The following is an 11,610-nucleotide window of genomic DNA, read 5'->3' on the forward strand; positions in this document are numbered from 1 at the left end:
GTGTGTGCTCGCATGCACAGGTGTTTTCCTACTCAAACACAGCTTAATCAGTTTTAAAGTTTGAATTCTGACATAATGCAATGCGTCATTCGCTACAGAACACACCTCCCAGTGTAACTTAGCTCGTTATGTATCCATCACCATCTAAATAGACCTCTACCCCCCCTCCATCTCTTCTCACAATATCAGACACATCCGCTGCCTGCTGCTTCACGTTCCTTCACTGTCAGTCATGCAATATCAACAACATGGACCCTAACATCCTATTCTGGGTATGTCTTCATAATATGAGAGAATTCAGCACAGATAGCAGATCTACAAGCTCACAACATGTCGCAACGCAATGTGGTGTGAGTTTGTAGATTGGTTATTTTTGGCAAAGACATCTGGGGCCCAATTTTCGCCTTTTTTACTATTTTTAATTTTTTTTTTTGAAAGTTCAAATAGCCAATTACGTTTAGGGATAAGGGGTATATAGCCTGGCAAAAATAGGGCCCTTGGTGTCTAGAGAAAAGGGGAGGGGACCACATATTGACCCCTGGGGGACCTCAGTCAACTGAAGTGTATAGGGTTTAAGTGGTTAAATATGATCCCTTGTTTATTTTCAGCGAGCCGGGATGAAAAAGGTGATACACAACACATGCACAAAAGCAGGTGTACCAACTCACTCTTGCATGCGCGCACACACACACACACACACACACACACACACACACACACACACAGAAGCGTGCACACACACGTGTGCACTTCCTTGCATGTTCAACTTCTCACCTTACGCTCATATCCTGCGTCTCTGTTTGCATTCTCGACGGTTTCTTCTCACCCAACTCCCCCCCCCCCCCCCCCCCTCACTTTTCCTCTCCTCTCCTCCAGTTCTCGTCTCTCCTCCTGTTCAGACGTCCAACCATCCATCTCTGTTGACCTCAGAGGCCAACTCTGATCCCCAAAACATCCATTGACCCAGATCCATCGCTCAAGAGGAAGTGGGGTGCTCTGGCGGGGAAATAGGGGAAATGGCCAAGTTCAGCGAGGTTAGCAGGAACCCTACAAACACTTGTTGCACTCAATGTTGATTTTGACAGAAAGTTTTGATTTAGTTTTAGTCATAGTCTTTTGAATAAAATTCCATTTAGTTTTAGTCATTTTTTAGTCATCTGAAATGTTTTAGTTTATTTTAAATACAAGCTCTCAACGTGTCCCAGCGCGACACGTTTTGAGCTACGTAGCAGATCGGATATTTTCGGAGACGGAAAAGAGAATGACACCTGCACACAACCAAACATAAAATGTCTTAGTTCCACTGGATCTCGAGGGTCTCTTCTCCCTCCCTAACATTTGATTTGTTGACAAAATTGTCAGTATATTTAGACTAGTCATAGTTTTAATCATCATTGTCTCCACCAGGCCGAAGGCATGTGGGGAGAGTATGTTTTGCACTTCGTCCGTCCGTGTGTGTGTCCGTGTGTCCGTCCGTCCGTCCGTCCGTGTGTCCGTGAGCAGCTAATCTCGGCCACCGTTAACCTGGTCGATGCCAAATTTTGCACACACACTCCCTGGATGCCAACAATGAACCTCTGCCCCAAACTTTCCAGAACGGCCTGTTATAGCGCCACCAGGAGGCCGCTTTGTGCAAAACAAGTTTTTGCACAGTACACCTACAGATTTTGTCCAAACATCGCGCAAATTGGTACACAGTCTCTCTAGAGCCATTCAACGAAACGGGTCTTTCAGATTTCTCAGACTCGATCCTGATTGGTTAAGATTGGCTTCCAAAGTTCACAGGAGTGCTCAGTTTCAAACAAAATGCTGCAAATCATGAACACATTGCGTGATTTCCGTGAAATTGTGCACGCACATTCCCACTAGGCCGAGGACGAAATGCCACATGAACAATTTCAACTCAGCCTCAAGGTGGCGCTATAACTGGCCGAAAAGTGTTTTTACCTCTAACTGCACGGATCTGTGGATAACCTGGTGGAGACCTGTGCCCAGAAGGACACTTTTTTTAAAGCTTATTTGTCAATGAAAAAAGGTATATTGGGTGATGAACATTTTTTTTAATAGTTTTAGTCAATTGAACTGATGGCTTGGTGTGCACGTCCTGGCTTCCAGGCGCTCGGTTAATTGTTTTATTTTATTTTATTTTCCAACAGCAGTCTCAGTGTAACCATTGAAAGGATACTGAAAGGGCAACTAACTGGCCAGCTAATATAATAATTTTGCTCTTGTTAAGATTGATCTCCTACTTTGTGTGGTGAAATTGTTGTTTATTTAATAATAATAATAAACTTTATTTATATAGCACCTTTCATACATAAATGTAGCTCAAAGTGCTTTACAGAAAAGATGATAAAAGCAAAACAAAACAGCATTAAAACAGGCAAGCAGTTAAAACAATAGGACAATGGTACAAAGATAAGAACAGATAAAATAAGGCAACGACATTAAAAACAAGCAGAATAAAAAAAATAAAAAAATAAAGATCACTTAAAAGCAATGTTGTAGAGGTGGGTCTTAAGCTGAGCTTTAAAAATGTCTACAGAGGCTGCCTGACGAAGGTACAGTGGGAGCTTGTTCCATGCCGACGGCCCGTAGAAGCAAAAAGCTGCTTCCCAGTATTTTTTAGTTGCGATTTTTTTATTCAAAGCCTATTTAGGTGAACTATCGCTTTCAAATAAACTTTGATTGGTGAGAAGATAGATTAGCTTCCCAACCACTGGTACTAGTACCACTGGTGGTACTTGTACCACTGGTGGTACTTGAGCCCCCCTCTGGTGGTACACAGAGGGGTCGCCCAAAACGCGACAAACATTGAGTGAATTATTTATATGACTACAGGTCGTTTTTCTGACCAAGCGATTGGTTGAAATAGGCTGTCCAGCCGTGCTGAAATGAGCATGACAGCACACTGAGCCGTTAATAGAACATAATTTGAGAACGGATTAATCACATTAGAAATATCATCAGTTGTGCTGATTAGTGATTAGACTGAGTTTTGTCAGAGCAGCAGCATTATTGGCTTTGGAATGGAACAGAAAGGGCAGGTCTATGGCTACGCTCCCGTATTTTAGCATCAGTTATTATGGTGGTCAAATGGGGGTCTCGTGCTATATCAAACTGGTGGTCCTTGAAATGTAAAAGTTTGAGAATCACTGGGGTTAGGTCGACGTGTGGATGGACAAGTTTAGTAAGTTAGTTAGTTAGCATGTGTTTGTTGTTATAGGAAATAGTGAGCAATTCGGTAGCAATATTTATGACCTGGGCACGTCCTCACAGGAAACATCAAAAGGGCGAGAGGCTGCGAGGACAGGAGGAGGAGGGGGAAGGACATTAGGGATGGATGGAGGACGAAAGACAAGAGTCAAGAGAGGACTAGTTGTTGAGTGAAACCACATGTAATGGAGGTGGGAGAGAGAAGAAGAGCAATACGAGCGTTACTAGTCTGTGGACGGTGTACAATTTTGAGGTCCATTGTTAAGTTCTTTATACTCCATTACATCTCCATTATATTGTACATTTTACTGGAACCACGTGTATTTTACAAATTTAGAGTTTTATTACTAAAAAATATAACATTGAAGCTATTTTATTCTTTGGCTATTCCAAACATGTATCTATAAGCTCACGACATGTAGCAATGCGATGCATTGTGAGATGTATAAATTGACTTTTTATTTTTGGAGTAACTTTTATTTAGGTACTGCAAGTAACTTTTAGGCCAGTGTGAGGGCTGTGATCCCAGCCCCACAGTGAGATAAGACTCCTAGTCTAACCCACACTCACATTTGCATTCTACTCTAACCTCTAGTATTGACATTTATATTATATTATAATGCATAAAACACAATCAGTATTTGAAAATGGCTTGGTGACAACTGACAATATGCACTGTTGTACGAATGTTCTGTTCTTTATTTAGTTCCTGAAATGGCAACATATGGGGCAGGGTCAGCTCTGATGCAGAGGACCATACCAACATACTTGATTGAGAAGGGGGGAATTGGGAATTGTTTAGGGATTCCAGTTGGCTCTAATTGCTGTCCACCCCTTGGTGTATTTATTGGTTTGGTCCACCACTATATAAGTCTCCCTCATGTGTTGTGTCATTTAAAGGTATATTCAGTGATTTCACTTAATTCAAATATCACTTATTTTTTTGTTTTGTTGTGATAATCCTCTCTACTATAGCGTGTGCTGACCATATAAGGAGTTCCTCCCTGTCCCCAGTTAACCCCTGGAGGTCAAAAAACCTTAGGTTTCGTTTTTGACTCTCTATCCTGATTGGACGAAAGGCTGGGTCCCACAGCCAAAAACGAAACCTAAGGTTTTTTGAGTGAAATCACTGAATATACCTTTAAGTTTTTTTCATTTAAGTTGTGTTATGTTGACCTCAAGGGCCCTACCACTTCAGTTGCTGAAACTTTCTGACTGAATTTACTCTGTGACAGGCACAACGCTCATTTTTGTACTTTTACTCAAGTAAAAAAATCTAATGCAGACTTGTAACAAAGTATACTGTATTATAATTTATTACATTGTGGTATTGCAGCCTTTACTTAAGTAAACCATTGGACTTGTTGCGCGCTTGTAGATCGGCTATTTTTGGCCAAGAGATTTCGTGTAGAAAATAACAGTTAATAGAGATAACTCGGGTCCAACAGGGCCCTATTTTCATCATTTTATTTTTACTATTTTGAAAAACATTAAATTGTTCAACTAGCCAATCTACATCAACACGTTGTGAACTTCGGCTATTTGAACAATTCAAAAATGTTTTTCGAAATAGTAAAAAAGGCCAAGAAGTTTAGGAATAAGGGGTTTATTGCGAACGCACTGAGCACTAACTAGACCCTGAGGTCTCACTAAACATATAAACAGCTCTTTGTTCATGAGAGAGGACTGGGTGGGTAATATTTCATACATGTTCTCATGCCAGTGACCTGCTGTATTAAATGCAGACACAGTTGTTGTGCCGCCAACGTATTCTCTGCTTCCCCAAACTTCTGACACGTGCGTGTGTGTGTGTGTGCGTGTGTAGGGATGACTAATATGCCTCCTGCCTTATTCCATTGACTTTTATATAACTTTTACTAGGCTGCTATGCCTGGAATCTTAAGTCATCCATTGAGGTCCACTACCAGAGGACCAAAACATCCCCTACTGCCAACGTGGGTGAACAGGATAAAAATGCATTCTCTCTCTGTCTCTGTCTCTCTCTCTCTCATACTGGTAGTGGTATGTCTAGGTCTGTTGTCTTGTCTGTACAAAATGTTTGAGGTAGGCTACTTGGGCTTTCCATGTTATGCTACAGGTACTTTATACTTCCACTGCCTTACATGGTTCAAATTCCAGATGTCTATGAGTTGGTAAAACAGCACCAACAAACTAATTTCTTTCCTTAAATGTCTCGATGTGATTTCATAAACAAAAATATCCGTCAGTTAATGTCCAAAAACAACAATATAACCATTCTTCTTTACTCTTCTCTTCCATTAATGACCCCACAGATTTATCTGGTGACTGATTTATCTGGTCAAAGCTGACATCCCTGTGACAATATCATGTGAGTAATGAGTATCATGACGGTGTCAGTATCATGTCAGTGTCATGGTCACAGTACCATGGTCGGTATAATTTCAGTATCATGGTCATTATAATGGTCAGTATTATGTCAGTATCATGGTCAGTATATGTCAGCGTCATGATCAGTATCATGTTAGTATAATGGTCAGTATCATGTCAGTAGCTATCATGGTCAGTATCATCATCAGTATCATATGTCAGTGTCATGAATCATTATCAGTATCATCATCAGTATCATATGTCAGTGTCATGAATCATTATCAGTATCATGTCAGTAGCTATCATGGTCAGTATCATTATCAGTATCATATGTCAGTGTCATGAATCATTATCAGTATCATGTCAGTAGCTATCATGGTCAGTATCATTATCAGTATCATATGTCAGTGTCATGAATCATTATCAGTATCATGTCAGTAGCTATCATGGTCAGTATCATTATCAGTATCATATGTCTGTCATGAATCATTATCAGTATCATGTCAGTAGCTATCATGGTCAGTATCATTATCAGTATCATATGTCAGTGTCATGAATCATGATCAGTATCATCATGTCAGTGTCATAATCATGATCAGTATCATGTCATCCGTATCATGTCATTATACTGACTGATACTGAGTTTGTTTGACAAGCAGCTTGGTGTTGATTGAGCTGTTTTGTGTGCAAATTGGTCAAGTAAAGTCCTGCATGTAGTAGCATGTAGTATTATGGCCTCTTAAATCACGCACGCACACAGTCACACACACACACCTGACTAGAGAGGGGAAAGAACGCATCTCAACTCAGATCTACATTTAGCTCGCAGTTTAAACCAGTGACTTGCAGAGCAGTTAAAAGAGCTGTAACACTTTACAGCCACCAGAGTTTACTAGCTCTCATTTCATTGTGATTGAGTTGGGTGGGCCCACCCCAAGGGGTCAGGGGAACATAGCTATACAGTATATAGACAAATTCACAGAGGGGTGCCCTGTACAAAATGTTTGAGGTAGGCTACTTGGGCTTTCCATGTTATGCTACAGGTACTTTATACTTCCACTGCCTTACATGGTTCAAATTCCAGATGTCTATGAGTTGGTAAAACAGCACCAACAAACTAATTTCTTTCCTTAAATGTCTCGATGTGATTTCATAAACAAAAATATCCGTCAGTTAATGTCCAAAAACAACAATATAACCATTCTTCTTTACTCTTCTCTTCCATTAATGACCCCACAGATTTATCTGGTGACTGATTTATCTGGTCAAAGCTGACATCCCTGTGACAATATCATGTGAGTAATGAGTATCATGACGGTGTCAGTATCATGTCAGTGTCATGGTCACAGTACCATGGTCGGTATAATTTCAGTATCATGGTCATTATAATGGTCAGTATTATGTCAGTATCATGGTCAGTATATGTCAGCGTCATGATCAGTATCATGTTAGTATAATGGTCAGTATCATGTCAGTAGCTATCATGGTCAGTATCATCATCAGTATCATATGTCAGTGTCATGAATCATTATCAGTATCATCATCAGTATCATATGTCAGTGTCATGAATCATTATCAGTATCATGTCAGTAGCTATCATGGTCAGTATCATTATCAGTATCATATGTCAGTGTCATGAATCATTATCAGTATCATGTCAGTAGCTATCATGGTCAGTATCATTATCAGTATCATATGTCAGTGTCATGAATCATTATCAGTATCATGTCAGTAGCTATCATGGTCAGTATCATTATCAGTATCATATGTCTGTCATGAATCATTATCAGTATCATGTCAGTAGCTATCATGGTCAGTATCATTATCAGTATCATATGTCAGTGTCATGAATCATGATCAGTATCATCATGTCAGTGTCATAATCATGATCAGTATCATGTCATCCGTATCATGTCATTATACTGACTGATACTGAGTTTGTTTGACAAGCAGCTTGGTGTTGATTGAGCTGTTTTGTGTGCAAATTGGTCAAGTAAAGTCCTGCATGTAGTAGCATGTAGTATTATGGCCTCTTAAATCACGCACGCACACAGTCACACACACACACCTGACTAGAGAGGGGAAAGAACGCATCTCAACTCAGATCTACATTTAGCTCGCAGTTTAAACCAGTGACTTGCAGAGCAGTTAAAAGAGCTGTAACACTTTACAGCCACCAGAGTTTACTAGCTCTCATTTCATTGTGATTGAGTTGGGTGGGCCCACCCCAAGGGGTCAGGGGAACATAGCTATACAGTATATAGACAAATTCACAGAGGGGTGCCCTGGGCGCGGCCATTACTGAGGGGTAATCCATGGAGCAGGTGCTCCGTAGGCCAGGTGTAGCTAATCAGTGCTGCTGCGCTTAATGGTACACCTCAGTAATGGCCGCACCCAGGCAAGCCTCTGTGAATTTGTCTATATACTCTTCGCCCATCGACCAACTGACCACTTAACACGGCAGCTGTTCGGCTGCCGTGTTAAGTGGTCAGATGGGTGGGCCAATTGCATTCTCAGAGCACGTTTATTTTAATGATCAACCTTTTTACGTTCCTAACTTCCTATTTATCATATCACAATGACAACTCATTTTCAAGATTTTAGAGAGCATACCTGGAATATGTTTTTTACATTAATGTTGTATCAATAAAAGCGTAGTTCTTTGGCAATTAATTGGGGGCCCACTTGCAATGGACTCGCAGCACACCTGCTCTAGGCCTATACCTGTACTGTATATACTGCAGATATACTGTAAATATATTTTTCCATTCATCACAGCTTAACCAATACTTAACCCATTCCGACCGGGCACCCATTTTGGTGTCGGCATCATGTTATGCTTTAGCTATTTAAAAATAGCAGATCTACAAGCTCATATCGCGCCACCGAGTGGCGCGATACGAGCTTGTAGGTCTGCTATTTTTGAAAAAAATCGAAGAACGACTGACATTTCTAGAATCTGATCTCAGGTCAGAATGGGTTAATCAGACCAGTGTGTGTCCAGTGGAAACCTCGTATGAATCTGATCTCAGGTCAGAATGGGTTAAATCAAGTCTAGATATTAAACTGTTAGATGGGTGTCATCAAACATGTTATAGAAATAAATCAGTCAATGCAGATGGATTGCTTGTAAGGCAGAGCTAATCCAATTCTCTACCCTTTTCATCCCTAAAACAAAAGAAACGGAGTGCACTGAGCGCAGCAGTAACGAGTGGCAGCTGGAGGGACATCTGACATCCATCTCAACAGCCAAACGTTTTAACGCCTTCATCTGTAAAAAAGTACTGGAGACCAGTGGTGTAAAGTATATTTATTCAAGTACTGTACCGGTATTTCTTTACTTTTACTGGAGTATTTCCAATGTTCATTACTTTTACTTCTACTCCACTACATCTCAGGCAAATAAACCTTTTACTCCACTACAGTAGTTTGAAAACTTTAGTACATTAACCACTTTAACCCTATACATGTTGGTAATTTGAAAACAGCTCATCTACAAGCTTGTAGACATCACATTCTGCTTGATGAGTAAGTTCTACTTTTGGCCTACATTTTTACCAATACTGTACCGTTTTGTACTTTTACTCAATACATTTTTATTTCCGGAAATGTACTTGTAACAGAGTATTTATACATTGCAGTATTGATTGTGACGGTTCCGTGTATATGATCTTACAGTATATAGTTGCACTTATCTGGTTATGGATTCTGTATGCTTGCTTTACCCTTTACTTACCCCCTTTCTGAAACCAGCTCCTCGCCACTCGCCCTACACACTTGCCCTCGATATGCACGTTCACACGAGGCTGTGCCATATTAAGTGTCGTCCGAAACCAAGCAGCCTTGAGTGGAAGTGGCTTATAAAGCCCTCAAGAGCGAGTCTGTGCCGATCTAGACTCGATTGCCTTGTGCAGCCCTGCTCTCTGTCCGCATGGAAACCGCGACCTACAAATGTAAGTACCACCACAAATAATTGATAAATAAACTCCTCCTAAACAATCTTCATCTGATGCAGAATAGGCAACGCTCCAACTGATGTTCACAAGGGCTCTTTATTTACCCCACCGTGAAAAACTATAAATGAAACCACACAAACAAAACAACTTTTAACAATGATTTATAAACACCATGGATGTATAGGCCTATGTCATTTTTGTCAGTCACGCTGTATTTCCTTTTTCCATATTAAAGGTATATTCAGTGATTTCACTCAAAAAACCTTAGGTTTCGTTTTTGGCTGGGACCTAAGCCTTTCATCCAATCAGGATAGAGAGCCAAAAACTAAACCTAAGGTTTTTTGACCCCCAGGGGTTAACTGGGGACAGGGAGGAACTCCTTATATGGTCAGCACACTCTATAGTAGAGAGGATTATCACAACAAACCAAAAAAATAAGTGATATTTGAATTAAGTGAAATCACTGAATATACCTTTAATGAAAGCCATGTCACACAATACACGATGCAATGCAATATAATTGTACAAACAAAATAACAGGTAACACAATTGCATGATGGTAACCATGGCAACGAATGGTGTCTGTTTCCTGTTTCTGCACAAGGAGGGCGAGTGTATTTCCAAACAGTTTTTTATACCCAGCACCCTAATCAAGGGAACTTGATTCAGCTGGAGGGGCACTTCCTGACGAGGGAACCTCCCGAGAGCACTTCAAGTCAAGGGACTGGTTTCAGAAAGGGCCTTACGGTATGTTTTCTCATTGCTTCCAATAGGGCAATGATGATCAGCCTAATTGGTGGGCCCGGGTGCCAACGCCCTATAGACAAATTCACAGAGGGGTGCTCTGGGCGCGGCCATGGAGCAGGTGCTACGTACGCCAGGTGTAGCTAATCAGTGCTGCTGCGCTTAATGGTACAGTACACCTCAGTAATGGCCGCACCCAGGCAACCCTCTGTGAATTTGTCTATAAAAGCCTGCCTCCCCAGCCATCTCCCACTTCTGTTTATTTGATTTTTGCACTTTGCCACCGGACCTTTACTTTATATATATATATATAAATAAATAAAAATTCACCACTGCTGGATACTGCTGCTGCCAGGGCTGTAGCTCTGCTATGCTGTTGAGGTAGCCCCTTTCGGGACCCTACGTAAAACTTTTTTGATATTTTGTTGAGTTTCACGTTGGGTCCCTGCTCGCTACTGTATTTTCGTATGGAAATTCCTAAATGCGGATGTGGAGATTCTCTCTAAAATAGGCCCCGCGGCATGTGACGCCATTATTTTCCTTGAGTTATTCTGAATTCGGTAACTTTAAGTAGCTATACATCCCGGTGCGAATATCTCCTGTGGCGCGGAAGCCGTTAAGTATTTTTAATCTTTGTTTGACCGATTTGGTCGCTTTATTTCTTCTTGTTTGTTTACCGTTTATTGTACCGCCTCCCGGTGTGCGGTTGGCTTGTGAGGCTACGTCCCTGCCTCTGATCTGCTGTGTCATAGCTATAGCGCCACTAGCTAGCCAGATAGGCGGTACAATGAGGTGTCAATAAACAAGAAGAATCCAAGCTTCCAAATCGGGCAAACATATATTAAAAATACTTAACGGCTTCCGCGCCACAGGAGATATTCGCAAAGGTATGTATGTGTACTTATACTTTACATATTCAGAAAGCCTCATACTGAAGAATATCGTCAAAGAGCGCGGGGAGGCGTTTTAACATGTAAACACGAGCCAGTAAATGTTTTAATCAGGTGGCATGGACGACGAGGAACAGGACCCAATGCACTGGGTCGAACAAATGTCAGAAACTTCAGTAGCATTTGGGTTCTGCTTGGAGGGCTACTGTTGAGGCTGAAACAGGGGACAACAGTAGTCTGTCAGAACAATACGGGGGCTCCACACCAGGCCCCACTGCTTTTAGTGCCATCCTGGGATTTCCACACCGCCAGTAAAATCACAGACCCAATAAAATGTCCTGGTAATGAGATGGGAGTCAGAGACATCAGGAAACTTACACTGGTTCCTGGGAACGGAGGAAATAACCCAATGTTCTTTGACTGTGGATGCTCTCTCTCTCTCTCTCACGCACGCA

Source organism: Protomyctophum parallelum (assembly GCF_964188405.1).
Source record: "Protomyctophum parallelum genome assembly, chromosome: 6".
Lineage (NCBI taxonomy): Eukaryota > Metazoa > Chordata > Actinopteri > Myctophiformes > Myctophidae > Protomyctophum > Protomyctophum parallelum.